Source organism: Canis lupus, chromosome 4, assembly GCF_011100685.1.
Source record: "Canis lupus familiaris isolate Mischka breed German Shepherd chromosome 4, alternate assembly UU_Cfam_GSD_1.0, whole genome shotgun sequence".
Lineage (NCBI taxonomy): Eukaryota > Metazoa > Chordata > Mammalia > Carnivora > Canidae > Canis > Canis lupus.
The window spans coordinates 39,981,656-39,997,979 of record NC_049225.1 but is presented as its reverse complement, the minus strand read 5'-3'; the positions used below and the strand labels follow the sequence as shown (position 1 = coordinate 39,997,979).

General features: G+C 42.8%; 1 long non-coding RNA gene across 7 annotated transcripts in view; it reads left to right on the top strand.

Annotated features, from left to right (window-relative positions):
• The first annotated feature begins 327 nt into the window (after positions 1 to 327).
• The window catches only part of LOC106558720, a 113,322-nt gene continuing 97,325 nt past the window's right edge, over positions 328 to 16,324 (top strand). The window contains exons 1-2 of one of the 7 annotated variants that reach the window (XR_005358164.1): positions 328 to 1,652; positions 9,957 to 10,104. This is a non-coding gene — a long non-coding RNA (uncharacterized LOC106558720). Of the gene's footprint in view, positions 1,653 to 3,540; positions 3,680 to 6,427; positions 6,626 to 9,956; positions 10,105 to 16,324 lie in introns of those variants that run through there. The other 6 variants (XR_005358167.1, XR_005358166.1, XR_005358165.1 and 3 more) reach the window with 6 other exon arrangements.

The window sequence follows — 16,324 nt, the reverse complement described above, 5'->3', positions numbered from 1 at the left end:
AATGGGAACAACTAAAGCCAGATTTTCCCCATGATGCTTGGAGGAAACTAGCAGCCCAAGGAGGCAAGAGGGTGTCAGGCTGGGACTTGGGGTGAAGAATACATGAGATGGAGAGGCTTGGGCATGGCCATGGTTTCAGGTTTCAGGCAGCGTTGAACCACATGACCACATCACATCAGAGTTGCTGTTTTAACAGAAAGCTTAAAGAGACTGATGGATCATAGGAGTAAAGGTTTTGTGTCCAAAGGGAAGTCCCCTCTAATTTTGGCAGATCCGGGAACACCCCCTACAGTAAAGCCAGTTTACTTGAAAGGAAATATACTTTCCTCTCATCTTGTGCACAATAAGCATGAAGTTTTTTGATAAAATGAAGTTAATACACTTTCGTGATATCAGTGCCAATAAACATGGAAATGTGCTCAACCTTGTCAATAATCAGGGGAATGAAGAGCTGGGATTCATGATGGTGCTGTTACATTGAATTCTTGAGTTTTTGCAGGATCTGTTGAGACATAGGTTGTGCTCTTTCCTGCTGGATTGGAACCTGAGAGGATAAAGGCTCATGTTGTTGCAGCCATCTTGCCACATGAGGGGAGAGCTTGTCTGAGAATGGAGCCACACCAGAGGAAGGAGAGACTAGAGATGAAGAGAGAGACTAGGGCTGGTCAGAGCCATTGAGTCTCTAGATCCAGCTATACCTGAGGCCAGGACTCCCCTGAACTTTTAAGTTATGTGAACTAAGTTTGAGCTGAGATTTTCCATATTTGGTAAGAGTTCTAGCTGACATGAGCATAGTGATGGAGGGAGAAAGGCTCTCGATGTCTGTCACTTACTGACTGTCACTACACACTGTTCTAAACTTTGTGTGCATTACTTCATTTAATCCAACAAGGCGCTGAGGTAAGGCACTCTTCTTCTCATTTTACAGGATGCAAGGAGACTGAGGCATACAAAGCTAAAAATGTTCACCTAAGATCCCACAGCCAAGTTTGGGGCTAGGCATAGGCGATCTGACTCGAGAGCTTGTATTCTTAATCACATCCTCACTGGAATCCTTGAGTGCAAGTCAGGAAGCTTTGGTGCTTTCTCCTGGGTTGATGACGTTGGCATTGCCTGCAGGTTCATGTATATGAGTACAGTCGGTGGGATCCTGAACATTCAGTCTGTGAGGAAAATCCACAAGATGTTTTCAAATCCATTGTCTTTCTCCATTTAGAAGCTGCTGCTGCTGCATTTTCATCATGCAACACAATGATATGGGATTAATTTGGTAATTAAATGTTTGTTGCTGGGAATGAATAAATTGTCCTTCATCACTAGGAGATTTTGTCATCTCAATTTGAAATTGGAGAAGCAAGACGCCTGCTTGTTTGTTGTGGCATTCACTTCCACTTTGTAACTTTGTATAATATATGCTGACAGTATTTCCCCATTTGTATTCTCTGGGAAGATGTTATTTACTCTCCCTGATGGTAGAGGAAAAAAAATAGGTCATTGCCTCAGACATCTTTCTTAAACCATCCTAGCACGTGCTCCATTAGGTAGAGATGCATTTTCTGAAGAAGAGAAAGCCAACCCTGTCTTTTTTTTTTTTTGTCCTAGTCCAAATTTTCTCCGAGACTGCTGTGTTCTTGAATGTTTGCAGATAACAGGTAGGTTTCTTATTCTTTTATGAAGCAGTCTTTGGCTCAGCTGTAGCATCACCATATTTTAATAAGTCCTGAGGTCATCTAACTGCTGAAGCATCGACTCTGTGCAGATCTTCTCCCTCTTGCCACTGGAGTCCGTTTCCAAGATGACCAGGCAAGCCTGACCCCTCCCACCTGGGGACATCTCCAACATGCCCAGGGTTCGCACTGCACACTGCACACAGCATGGGAGGACAGACTTGTTTAATTAATTAATTAATTAATTAATTAATTAATTAATTGAGACACACAGAGAGAGAGAGAGGCAGAGACACAGGCAGAGGGAGAAGCAGGCTCCATGCAGGGAGCTCGAAGCGGGACTAGATCCCGGGTCTCCAGGATCACACCCCAGGCTGCAGGCGGCGCTAAACCGCTGCGCAACAGGGGCTGCCCAGGACAGACTTATTTAGATGAACTCTTTTGAAAGCTGCTGTGTCATATGCTGGTATTTTGTGGCTGACACTTTATAAAAGAGTCACTGGTCCACCTTGTTACTACCAAATTATATCAATGGAAAGTTAAACTTTTTGTTTTTGTTTGTGGTTTGGGGGAAATAATTTGAAATAGTTTACTTTAAAAAATATGTAGGACATTGGAATGTGTTTCTTGACTCTTATTGTACCCTATAATAGTGTAGAACTTTCATCTGTTCTGAAAAAAGTTGTGTTGCATAAAGATCAGTTATTAAAGTCCCTTTGGAATCACATGCAACATTTATTCTCAAAACATTTTACTTGAGGTGTGAGGGGACGCACTGAGTGAGCATGTATATGTAGGTTTTTGAGTCCAGCAGCTTGGGGTCAAATCTGAGGGCCTTACCTAGTAGCTATGGGACTTTGGGCAAAGTACTCTGTATCCTGAGCCTCAGTTTCCCTCTTCCATAAGATGAGGAAAATAGTATCTCTGTGCAACGGATGAAGAATAGTATAAGAATCTGAGATATAAGAAGTACTCATCAAGTGATAGCTGCTTTATTTTTTTTTAAAGATTTTATTTATTTACGAGAGAGAGAGAGAGAGAGACAGAGAGAGACAGAGACAGAGAGAGGCAGAGACACAGACAGAGGGAGAAGCAGGCTCCATGCAGGGAGCCCGACGTGGGACTCGATTCCTGGTCTCCAGGATCACGCCCTGGGCTGCAGGCGGCGCTAAACCGCTGAGCCACCCAGGCTGCCTGTGATAGCTGCTTTAATTATTGCTCTCCCTTATGGCTTCTTCCCTTAGGTAGATTCCCACAGGAATTTAAATATCACATTCCACTTAAGATGGGGAAGCAGGGCCAAAAGGTAGCATGATGCCCAGATATACTTTGTGCTAAGCAGTACTTTATGAAAATTAGGACTCAGAAGCAAAACACAGTAGAAGGGTGTTTGAAACAATCATTTGCTCCTAGAAAGATCCTTCTTTACTCTGTATACTTTCCTGATTTATTTAAAACATGAGTGCATTTTCATCCCACTTTTGGGAATATATTCCAGACATCTAGGGTCTGTTCTCCAGGACATTGCCCTAAACCTGGAAGATCCTAGGATTCTCTTAAAAGCAAGATTTAAAGTAGAAGCCAGGGCACTCCTGGCTCATAGGAGGAGACAGAAGAACAGAAGGGATCTTGAGGGAAGAGGGAAGAGAAGTGGACCTGGAGGAGGGGCAGCCTTGGAAAGCAGGAGCATCTCTGAAGGAGATCCCCCCGTAGCAGGACGGAGGGAGAGAAAAGAGGCAAGGAGAGAGGGGCCCTACAGCTCTGTGAGAGAGGCCACACACAAATGGTTAAAATATTGCTTACTTCTATTATATCATGAAAAAAATGGCAGTGACCAGAGCTGCCTGGATTAGGAAGAAAGGGTGTAATTCCATCTTGGGGCTTCTGGTGAGTTGAGCTTGTGGTTCTGTGGTTTATGATGTCACCAGAACCCCTGGCTGGAATTACAGCCTTTTAATTTACAACTTGGTAAGTGGGGAGGCTGAGGGTCCATCATGCCTGCTGGAAATGTGGTAAGGACACAAGGGTCGAGGTTGGCCTAGGAGGTCAAGTTCTGGAGGCTGGCCCCTTCTGCCCTTAGTGGGTAGTCTTGGTGAAGCCACTTCTCCTGTTCTGTCCTCTGTTCCTTCTTTCCCTGTCTTCCTATCCCTCCCTCCTCATTTCACCAAGTTGCACAGCTTGATTTTCCCATGATTTATTTTATAAAAAACCCAAGTTGGCCAGATTCCTCTGGCCTTCCTGCTCATTAAGCTCACAGTTCAGACCTTGCCATCTAAAAACGCACCCAAGAAAGGCTCAGCCCTACTGTGAATTGAGTGGCTCACTTCTGTCTTTTGTTCTGCCTCCAGCCTTTCACTGTACATGACAAGGTCAGAAAGTGATGGTTTAGCCTTAGTAGAGTGACTGGTTGTGGCCTCCTCCAACATGGTAACAAATTAATACCTCATGGTCTTTGGTTATTCTCATTCCTTAGACTTCACTTATCCTTCTACTCATAACAAAAGTTGTCTGAATATTTCTTATTGGCAGGACATTATAAGGGTGACATCCAGAAATATAACAGAAGACAAGATAGAGATGATTGCTGTTCTCATGAAGGCTCCACCTGCCTGCCTAACATGGCCATTTTGGGGTTTCCTCTGAAACCCCAGATCTCAGAATTAGTGTGTCACAGCCCTTGTCTCCAACCTGCTCCTCCTCACGTATTCTCCATGCAATTTCTGCCACTGTCATACCTAGTTGCTCAAGCCTTTGATCTAGGAGTGTCCTGCCTGATGTCTCCTTTTCCCTCATCCCCACCCTCCAGTCAGTCAGCTAGTCTTGTCCATGGTATCTCCAAAATAGAACTGTTCATGATCAGTTTTCTCCACCTCATTGATATTATTTTATTCTCCCAGCTCTTAACAATCGCACCAGCACCCCAGTAGCACCTCTCACCTCTTTTCACTGTTCTTTCTAACCCAAGAGTTCTCAAAGTAGGGTCCCCTGGACCAGGAGCAGCCAAATAATCAGGGAACTTGTTAGAAATGCATCTTCCTGGGCCTCCCCCAACCTATTGCATCAAAGTCACCAGGGGTGGGGCCCAGCAATCTTGAGCTTAACCAACACCTCAGGTTATTTTGATACAAGCTCACATTTCAGAGCATCTTCTGTCCAATTGCCAACCAGGCAAGGCACTCATAGCTTTTTATGCATTCTCTTATTTACTCTTATTTTACAGGTCAAGGGACTGAGGCCTGGTCTTGGAGAGTAAATTGGGCTGTATCACTTTCAAGCTGAAAACCCTGCTAGAGCTTCCCACTACACTTTTTCATAGCCTTTAAGATGCTATCTGATCTGGCCTTGGCCTTTCTCCCTGGCCTCCCCTTGAGCAACACTTTTCTTTGGACTCACTCACTTTAAGACAATCTAATCTTTCAGTTTCAGGAACACACAGTTCCCTTTTCAGCCTCAGGGCCTTTGTACATACTGTTTCCTGTGCCTGTAACACTCACTGTTCCATTATTTTACATGAATAACATGTTTGCTTCGTCATTCAGGCCCAGCAAAAATGTCACCTCCTCAGAAAGACTGCTTCTGACTGTCTTCAAATAGATTTCTCTGGTATTCTCCATTTCTGTTCCTTTTATGTCTCAGCACACAAAATTGGCAATAACTTTATTCATGCAATTTTTTAATGTTTCCATTACTGGGAAGTAAACTCTTTGGGGATAGGAGCTGTGTCTATTCACCACCAAATTCCTAATACCTACCACAGTGTCAGAAATATAGCATGGAACAAATGAATGAGTGAATGAATGAATGAACAGAAGTAGTCTAGATTATTTTTTGTCAACAAAATCCTTACATGTCCTTAAGGTCTCAGGCCAAATACTGCCTTCTCCAGGGAGCCTTCCCTTGTTCCCCTAGTGGAACTAAACTGTGTTCTCCCAGTGTTCTGGATGGCGCCATTATGGCACTCATTTCCTTCTGAGTCAGTGGGAAGGCAAGAGTATGGGTTTTGAGACACAGAGAGCTGAGTCCATAAAATAGCCTGTGTCACTTCCTGGCTGCTTGCCATTTTGTCTCTCTGAGTTCTCTCATGTGTAAGCTGGAGAGTTTCTTGTGAGGATGGAGATAATGTGCCCAGCACAGAGCAGGCCCTTAAGAAGTGGCTGTTACTGTTCTAGAGCTAGTTATTCACATAACCTTCTCACTCAAGGGAGAATGAGAGAAGGAGCTCCTATAGCACTGGCCTCTGTTGTGTTACCCATGCTGGTTGAGGGTGGAGGCAGAGTGAGTCCTTTGCCACCCCTCCCCATGCACGCCCAGGGCATGGTTTTGGTGGCCAGTCGGCCAGAGGACAGTAAGAGGGCTGTCTGTGTCTGTGGGTGAGCCTGGCCTATGACTCATAGGGAAAGGGAACACAACTGGTTTCAAAAGCAAGCTAGACCTATTTACTGATGCTCCCCTCCAATGAACATCACAAATAGATGAGCCAAAAACGCAAAGAAAACCATGGGATCATAGCTTGAGCCGAGTATCCCATTTGCCACAAGATGCCAGTGAGTAGTTTTGCAACACTGCTTGGAAAGGCTCAGTGGGCTTCTTTTCCACCCAAAACTTCTTCCTTCCAGCACTTGCCCTCAGCTGCTTGGGTGGCAGGGGATGCGGGAGACCTGGATTCCTGGTAGTACACTAGGTATTTGCCCTGTCCTCATTTGGTGATTAGTGAAGTCTGCTTTTCTTTCACGGCTAGAAAGGCTAGAATCCTAGCCTTGTGGCAGATGCTGATGACTGCCAGTCCATTCTTTCTCCTGCAGACTCTCTCTTTCATGGAGCTTCCTGAGCTGCTCTGCCCAGTGCTGACTTCTGCCCATGCCCATGACCTTCTGCCCGTGTCTGTGTCCAAGACCCATCTCCACGTTCAGCAGCATCTGCCATCTTGTGCTGTGTTCAGCTGCAGGGGGCACTTTGAGGTTAGCTGCTTCTGGAGGCAGGACTTTGCCATTGATTAGCTTCTTGAGTGCTCCCTGGGCACAGAACATGTTTGTGGGACTTCTGCTTCCAGGGCCCCCTTAGTGTCTACCAGTGTCTCTCACATTTGAGGCGTTTGGAGTTTATTACCTTCATGATTTTTGCCATAGTATGTTTGCAATTGATATTGTTATTTCATGTTTTTCTTCGAATCAGCACAATGTTTAATATCAATAGACATTTTATATGGAAAATTTATACCACTGTCATAAATAGAAAACCAGTAGCAATTGCCATTAAATAATAATGGTAATACAACAAAGGTAAAATCACTTTATTTCAGCTAACTCTTTCTGCCTGCCAGAGACGAGCTTGAGGCCTGCTTTCTCTCTGTTAAGAGAAAGAACAGCAAGTTTTAGAGATGTGTTAAGTCATATTTGCATTAAACTGTGACCTTTTCCTTGATACAGAAAATCTGAAAGAGGATTGAGAACAAGGTTGTTCCTGGGTTTAATGTTATTTGAGGCTACCAAAACCATTTTAGATATAGTGATTTTAGTCAACAATACTGTATTCTATATTTCAAAATTCCAAAGATACTAGATCTCAAGTGCTCTTACCACAAGAGACACATGACAATAATGTGACCTGAGAGAGATATCAGCTAAAGCTACAGTGGTAATCATATGGGCAGTATATAAATGTACCAAATCACCATGTTGTGTATTTAAATGTATACAGTATCGTATGCAAATTATATCTAAGAAAACCCCTAATACTTACATAGTGAAGGCACTGTGTTTTGCAGAGATTAACTTACTTTTTTTTTTTTTTTTACAACAACCCTATGATGTTGTATTGTAATTACCCCCATTTCACACATTAGGAAATTGAGACATGAGGAGGCTAACTTGCCTCTTTATAAAGCTTGTGAGTAGAGTGAAGGCAGAATTGGAACCTAGCTGTCTGATTCCAGAAGTCTTGATCTCAAATGCTAGTCCCTATGGCTTTTTGAAGCAGTCGCTTGTCCCAACATTTTGGGAGATGCTGGCTATGTGAAGGGTCTCATCCCTGAGCACAATGGGTTGGTGTAGGCAGATTCTTCCTCTGTGGGGTAGGAACTGTGGCCCTTGTGTCTATAGTGCTCTTGTGTCTTTGGGTCTGTTCTCTTCGCTGTGAGTGTGTTCTGTAATAACTGGGGTTATTACACAAGAGCACCCCAGGCCTTGCTCTCAGGGACCTCCTGGCGGGGGCAGTGGAGGTGGTGGGGGAGACATGCAAATGGCATGGAAGCGGCCACATGATGGCGTTCTGTTTCAAAGGGGGGCAGTAGGGTGAGATGGGCTGTAGGTGTCTCCCTCAGGTTGGGAGGTGGAGAGGTAGGTGCCTCCTGAAATGAAGAAGGGCATACAGGTTGTGCAGAACACAGGGAAAGCTTGAGAAAAGGCCTCAGTCTGACCAGCTGGATATGGGGAGGTAGCTTGCTTCTTGACTCCTCTGAAGAGTATATGCAAGTCTCTGAAAATCCTGGGCAGCACTGCAGGAAAGTAGTTATGCGGCTTTTCTTTCCCATTGATTTTTCCAAGGACACAGATCTGGGACTGGTGCATGGTGATCAGTGAAGACCTCTGGCTCATCAGAGAACAAAATGGAGGCTTTGGTCCCCCACTGTTCCCCAAAGAACCACAGATCACTGCAGTCTCTGTACACTGTCACAGCCTGTGACTCTGAGGTGCAAATTTGGCCATTCTGGAGGGGTAATTTTAGGGGTAAGTTTGTTTATTTGAAACCCCACGCTGGCAATGAGTCAGGTTTTTATGTGAGGATTTTGTGTTCTGCATATAAGGAAGTACCGCTTGTTAGCTACTACGAATGTGCCCAAAACATCTCTCTCCAGAATAAACTCGTGTTTTGCAGATGAAATGAAACATACTGGGGCCACACTCAGAATAGAACATCCTTGGCTTGGCTTTGTAATCCCTGGTGAGCCGCTGACAAGAACCATAGAGTGGGAACTGCCACACTCCATACTTGGAGCTCCTTACTGAAGGCAGGAGGCTTCAGAATGCAGAGCTGAAGGGCGGTGATGAATGGCAGACTGTGAACGTTTTGGGGGAGATGCAAATGCTCCCTGCACTATTTCAAGGATGCACATACTCTTGGGCAGCGTTTGATAAGTGGCGAAGGAAGGCTAGTTTTGGCACAGTGGCAAGGAAAAATAGTCACAATTCAGGCCTTCTAGCCAGAACAACTTAGGTTGTATCTTTGTGGAGAATGGAAATTGTTTGGGAGTCTGCTCAGGAAGCAGAGGCAGGTGGGAAATCTGACCACCTCTAATGCACTGAAGGACACTGGCTGTGTTGCCTAACCTTCCAAGAGTGTCTTTTTCTTTTTCTTTTTTTCTTGTAAAATGAGTAATTGAGGCCATTTGGGAAGCTTTCAGGTCACTTTCAGATTTGAAGTGCAGTGATTATCTGGGGACAGTAAGTTGGAATTTGCTGAAGTTGTTTTGCTCTGTGTATTGGGCAGGTTCTTTAAGCTACAAGTTATACAAATACTCTGGGAATTTATTGGTAGGACATTGGTAGGATCGAAAGCAGAGCTGAGTGCTTGAGTAATGTAAAGGTGGGGAACTGGGGTGATGCTGGGGATCTGGGGAGTCGAACTGAAATGCTGTTTCCTGGGGCTTCACTGATAAGAGCCCATCAAGCCTAATCTCTTTGGGTATTGTATTGTTCTACTCTAACTCAAAATTCCTCAGGAGAGAGGGCCTGATTGATCTATCTTGGGTCCAGTATCTACTCTTTAGGCAAGGGAACACAGGATGCCTGGAATCACAGGCTCATCAAAACTGTATGAAATGGGGGTGGTCTGGGGTGGGGATGGAAGCAAGAGGGGAAGGATAACTGTCCAGAAGGAAAATGCATTGCTAACAAAAAAGGTAGCATAATGCTGGATGGGCCAAAATAACAGATTTCCATTACTCTGACATAATTGATGAAGAGGAGATAATTTGGACTGTTACAATGCCTATTTTTAAGGTCATATTGAGCAAGGCAACTGTTCTTCTCATCCTGATCTTATCAAACATTTGCTTAAATATCCTACCTGGCTGTGTAAAGACAAGCATTTCTACATGTGACCAATGAGTTGGCCATGACAGGATCCTGGCTCTTGTAGCCATTTTTCCAGTCCATGCATGAGTAGAACTGAACACACAGGAGTAAGCGGAGGTGAAATTACTGCAGCAGTAATAGTGGGGTGTGTCTTTTCAGTTATTTATTTATTTATTTATTTATTTATTTATTTATTTATTTATTTATTTATTTTCAGTTTTAGAGTTATAACCATGATGGTTTGTACCTGTTCCTTGGACCAGAAGGGGAAAAAGGAAGAGGAGGTATATGAGGGGAATTGATAGCAGCCCTGAAGCCCTTGGTTTACATTATTCCTTTGCCCTCTTGGGTTGGAGGTGAGCATGGTGAGCAAGTTATATTGTTAAATTTCCACTAAGTACTATTCTTACTATGTATTGACAGTGGAGAAACAGCTTTGAGCAGCATTTTCCAAAACTGTTCTATGGGATCTAGGCTTTGAGATTCACAAAACAAAACAAAACTAACCCCACAATAGTCAAATAGGCTTGGAATATATTGCAAGTTATATTGTCTTTTGGGTATTCATGGTATGCATTGACATTGATAAGTCCTGCAGCATACAAGCCTGTTTAGTTATTTGGCATTTCCCAAACATTTTTGACCAGGTAACATTTTAAAATGACACCTATTACTAGATAACATCTTTGGCTTCGAGGAATGCTCACAGTGCTCTTTCACTTCCATTGATCAGGAGCATGTGGGGTCATTGGTCACCTCTCCATCTTCTTGGCACTTAGAGATTTCTATCCAGTGACTTCAGACACCATGTTGAGTTATATTTGATAATTCTAAAGCAAGCAATATTTCCAGATTTTCTGTGACAAGGTTCATTTACCTTCCCACCAAATGTTTGTCAGATGCCAAGGTACAATGTTCTGGGAAGCACAGTTGGAAGCAGAAAGATGAATAATGGATGGGCACCCCCTTAAAGAGCCTCTGGGCTCACAGTTGTATGCAAGAGCATACAAACAAATCACAAAAAGGAGATACGGTGATAACAATAAAAAGATGCTCTATGCCAGCTCCAGGAGGGGCTTGGTGTCTCATGTGCATGCTAAGACACACAAATTAGGTACATTGTACCTAAAACCCAGCAACTCTGCTCTATGGGTATTCTGTTCCCTTTTTACTAGAGAACTGAGGTTTAGACAGTTCTGTCTCTTGCCTGATAATATACCATTCATAAATGATAGAGGCGAGGCTTCAAACTAGCTCTGACTCTAAAACCCGGGGTCTTCCCAAACACCCTGCACTGCTGCTATTTACTAATATGATTTCCCAAATCCCAAAGTCAAATCATTTCAGAGACTGTCAAATATTAGAATGGGTTCAACTATTTAAATAAGTATTGGGCAGCCCTGGTGGTTCAGAGGTTTAGCGCTGCCTTCAGCCCAGGGCCTGATCCTGGAGACCCAGGATCGAGTCCCACATCAGGCTCCCTGCATAGAGCCTGCTTCTCCCTCTGCCTGTGTCTCTGCCTCTCTCTCTATCTCTCCGTGTCTCTCATGAATAAATAAATAAATCTTAAAAAAATAAATATTGTCTCAGAAAACCTGAGCTGTGATCTTTGTCACTAGTGGGAATTGAGAAGAGGGCAATTTTCACCTCTAAAAGAACTTACTTCAAATTGTGTGATCAATTTGTAAATGCACTCATAAAGAATAAAAATATCACTGCAGGAAAGCTAAAGTATAGCTGCTATCCTGGTCTTTTGCCCAAAGGTAGACTGTGTGATCAATTTGGGATGTATTCCTCCAAACCTTTCTCTGTGTATTACTTATCTACAAAGAGATGTATTATGGGAAGTATTCCACTGAGAGAATTATCTTGCACATTTTTTTTTCACTTAACAGTATACGTGGAGCTCTTTCTATGCTAGAACACATAGTTATATCACTTTTTGTAACAACTTTTCCTTTTGAAGCAGTAACAACTTTTAAAAAAGATTTATTTATTTAATATATATAGAGAGCATATGCAATTGGGGAGGGGGCAGGGGGAGAGAGACTCCTCAAGCAGACTCCCCACTGAGTATGGAGCCCTACATGGTGCTGGATCCCAAGACCCTGAGATCATGACCTGAGCTAGAGGTCATGAGAGTTGGCTGCTTAGAGTTGGCTGCTTAACCAGCTGAACCATCCAGGTACCCCCAAAGCAATAACTTCTTATTTTGAAATATAAAAGTTGTATGAATAATATGAATAGTTCAAAGAATCTTCAAATACCTTTTAATATTTTGCCCTATCTGCTATCTGTATGTGTATGTATGTATATAACGTACACACACATTATATATATGCATATATATAAATACATATAACATGGTTTTCTTTTCTGAATCATTTGAGAGGAAGTAGTGTAAATTATACTCTGCTTCCCCTAGTTTACTGCATATTTCCTAAGAGTAAAAGTATTCTCCTAAATAGCCAAATAGTTATCAACATCTTAAAATTTAATATTGATATGCTGCTTTTATGTAGTCTACCATATATATTCCATTTTTTGTCAATTGATTTCTCATTTTTTGTCAATAATGTACTATTTCTCTCTGCAATCTAGGCTGCCATCTAGGATCAGATATTGTTCTTAGTCATCATGTCTTTTTGTTCTTTTACTAACATGGACCAGTTTTTAGTCTTTTTATTTTATGATATTGACACTTTTGTAGAGTACAAGCAATTTTTTATGGAATGGACTGTTTCCTATTTGAGGTTTTCTAATGTTCTCTTATGATTAGATTGATGATTAGATTCAAGGTTTACATTTTCAGCTGCAGCATTATAGAGGTTATGAGTCTTTCTTGGGGTGCCACACCTGCACACACAATGTCTGCCTGCCCCTTGTTAGTGATACTCATTTTGATCCCCTGCTCAAGGTGTTGTCTAATTTGTCTCCTCTAAGATTACTATTTTTCCCCCTTGAAACTAACATGCATTCTGTTGGAAGACAGTTAAGACTATGTGAGTAGAGTGCTCCTCACCAGTATTTCTCCCCACATTTAGCATCCTTTGATGATTCTCACCTGAGGCAGTCTTGATTAAGATGGTTGCAAAATGATGATTATCAGCTGTAACAATCCCTCCACATACACCAGTGGACTTTACATTCTGCTGTAAACCAGGGCCCTCCTTTCCCTCTGTTTTTTTTTTTTTTAACCTATTTATCGTGGACTCGTGGGTTCTAATTTTTTAATGGTTATAATTTGTTATTATCCTTAATTATTTTGGTGCTCAAATTGTCTCAGATTTGCCCAGTGGAAGTCCTTTCCTGTGTCCCTGTGACATGTACCCATAATTTTTTTAAGTGTTTTTTTTTTTCTTTCTGGCATTATAAAATGTTCTAGGCTCATCTTGTACTTCCCCTGTCTTGGTTTCAGAACCAGCCATTCCTCCAAGGAGCTCTGATTTCTTTAATTTTTTTTGGATTAAATTTTTATGTAAATTCAATTAATTAACATGTATTATTAGTCTCAGAAGTTGTGTTCAGTGATTCATCAGTCTTATTTAACATCCAATGCTCATTACATCACGTGTCCTCCTTAATGCTCATCACCAAGATACTCTGTCCCCCCTTCCCTCCTCCCCTCCAGCAACCCTCAGTTTGTTTCCTCTGATTAAGAATGTCTATGGCCATACCACCTTAAATGTGCCTGATCTAGTCTGATTTCTTTTAATAAGGAATAGTATCAGAGATCAAGATCTGCATACTAGCATGCTCATTGCTTGGATCTTCTCACTCCTATCTACCATATTCTTTTAAACGACTGCCTGGTATTTCTTAGAATGGCTGCATAGTAGTTTATTTATTACCCTATTGATGGATGTTTAGATTGCTTCCAGTTTGTCTCAAGCAATGATTGAGAGTTGCTTGAAATAGGTGCTCTTTGTGCATTTGTATAAGGAGTATCTCTCCAAGGGTGAGTGATGAGAAGTAGAACTGCTTGCTTGTGAGATGTGCATGTGTAACATTTTACTACCTACAGCCACTTTATTCTTCACAGTGGCTCCACCAATGTAGTGCCCAGTAAACAGGATATGAAAGCCTTTATTTTTCCACACCCTTTCTGATGTCTGGTATTGCTCAATATTTTGTTTTTACACCATTTCGGTGGTGCAAAATGTTGTCATATTGTCTTAATGTTCATTTTCCTGATTGTAAGGGTGAGCATCTTTCAAGTGTTGACTGGCCATTTGTCTTCTCATGGGAGGAAATAGAGAAAGCTTTATGAGGGCTATAATAGCTGAGCCAGACCTCACTAGATGAGAAGATTTTTAGGAGGTAGACAAGACAGAGAAGCTGTTTCAGACATAGGAAACAACAGAGCAAACCACAGAGTAGTTAGGGCCAACTCGTAGTGGACTTTGGATCCCCCCACTTTCCTGGGGTGGGGCCTGCTATTTCATCCCTATGCCACCTCGTTCATGGTCATCCCTATGACAAGCCTTGGAAGTGATGGGAGGGCAGCTCCCTGGCCTTTTATTTTAGGGTCATTTCAGAATTCACACACGCCTTCCTTGTCTGAGTGAAATTTAACTGGGGCCGAGGTAGCCAGATGTTTTTCTTAGGTGGTAGCCAGATGTTTTTCTTAGGTGTGAAACCAACTGCACTTACCAAAAATCAGATCAAGTCAGGGCACAGCTGATGGAGGAAAGACTACAGGCTAAATGACCTGGGGTGGGAAACAGATTGATCGTTCAGTGATATCAAGTGAACAGAACTCCACCCAGAAGTGACAGGTGGAAACTCAACACAACATGCGTGTCGGATCAGGACTAAATGAAAGGCTAGCTTTTCCTTGTGGCCTAGTGGTCAGAGGTTTGGAGAAAAAGCAAGAGAGTGTTGAAGAAAGAACATCTTATTATGATCATTCTGCAGTCTGTATGTAGTAGATCATTACATTGTAGACCTTAAACTGATACATTGTTATATGTCAGTTATATCTCCATGAAACAGGACCAAAAGACTTCAAAAAGAGACACAGAGAGAGAGAACAGTGATGGTATTCTGCTAAGAGATGGGTGCAGGGTAATTTAATAATGGATAGGCAAGACCTTCTTTCATGGGAACAGTGGCCTTTGTGAGAGAAAAGGGCGAGAAGAAGGAATTTCATCTGGAACATGAGGAATTTAGGTTGGAGGTTGCAACTGATGGGGATGACCGTAATTATTTGAGTGATTTGTCAGGGGGGGTTTGTGGAAGGCTCCCTTCCTCTTTGATAAAGACATAGATTCTCTTGTGCTGGAATAATTTGAGGCATCCTGTGTGAAAGCCCCCCAGGCCTGGATTCTCTGCCCCTCAGGGTCTTTGTGGGTGACTGCAGGTATAACACCTGTGGGCAAATGCTGGTTTACTGCTCACACATCCACATACTTCCTCTGTCAAGGAAAGGAGAGGAGCCTAACCAGCAGGCCTGAGCCTTTCTTTCCTTCTTTTTATTTAAGATTTTATTTATTTATTTATTCATTTATTTATTTAATTTATTCATTCATTCATTCATTCAATCATTCATTCATGAGAGACACACAGAGAGAGGCAGAGACACAGGCAGAGGGAGAAGCAGGCTCGTCGCAGGGAGCCCGATGCAGGACTCCATCCAGGACCCCGGAATCACGACGTGAGCCAAGGGCAGACACTCAACCATTGAGCCACCCAGACATTCCAAAGACCTGAAACTTTCATAGCATAAATGGCTTTTGGGGATGCAGATGTTCTTGGGAAAATGGCACAGTATTATTATTATTTTTTCCAGATTGCTATCTCAGTTTACTTCTGACAGTACCATGATTTAGGGATTCTTATTCTTTTCCCCAACCTTTTAGTATGACAAATTTTAGACTCACAGAAATGTTGAAGGTCTAATATCAACACTGCTATATTCATCACCTAGATTCAACAATTTAGTCTCTCTCTCCTTTATCTCCATACGAATTTGTGTACCTGTGTGTCTGTTAGATCTACACGTACACATGTTGTGTGTCTATATATTTTTTCCTTTTGGTTGAATCTTTTTGAAGCAAGTTGCAAACATTATGACACTTTAGCTGTTTGGGAGACAGAAACCACACGTGCTATTTGAGTGGAGAGAATTTAATGACTTAATGAGGTATAAAAGTTATAACCAGGTAACTGAAAAAATAGGAAGAGAACTCTAAGGAATCATGGAGGAGACAATTTCAGGAAGCATGTGCCATCTTTACAGCTGGGGGCATACAGATGAAAGGCTGGGATTATTAAACTAGAAGCCTAGAGGGGAGGCAGCTTGGCTGGTGCTGGCCTCTGAGCTGTGGGGCTGGGACCTGGACCTCTGACTGCGGGGTGGGTGGAGGGGCTGGCATCTGTATGGGGCTGGATTCAGCATCTGGCACAGGAAAGAAGTGCTGCTGCCAGGGTGAAGAAGTGGTGCTGAGCCGCAGAGCAGGAACGGGAAGGCGACCGGAGGGAGCAAGTCCCCTCTTCCCCCTTCAGCCTTGTAGGCTCTCTCTAGCGCCCCCTTTTGGCAGAGACTATCAGGGTTTGCAGAGTCCCAGACCCAGCATCAGAGGC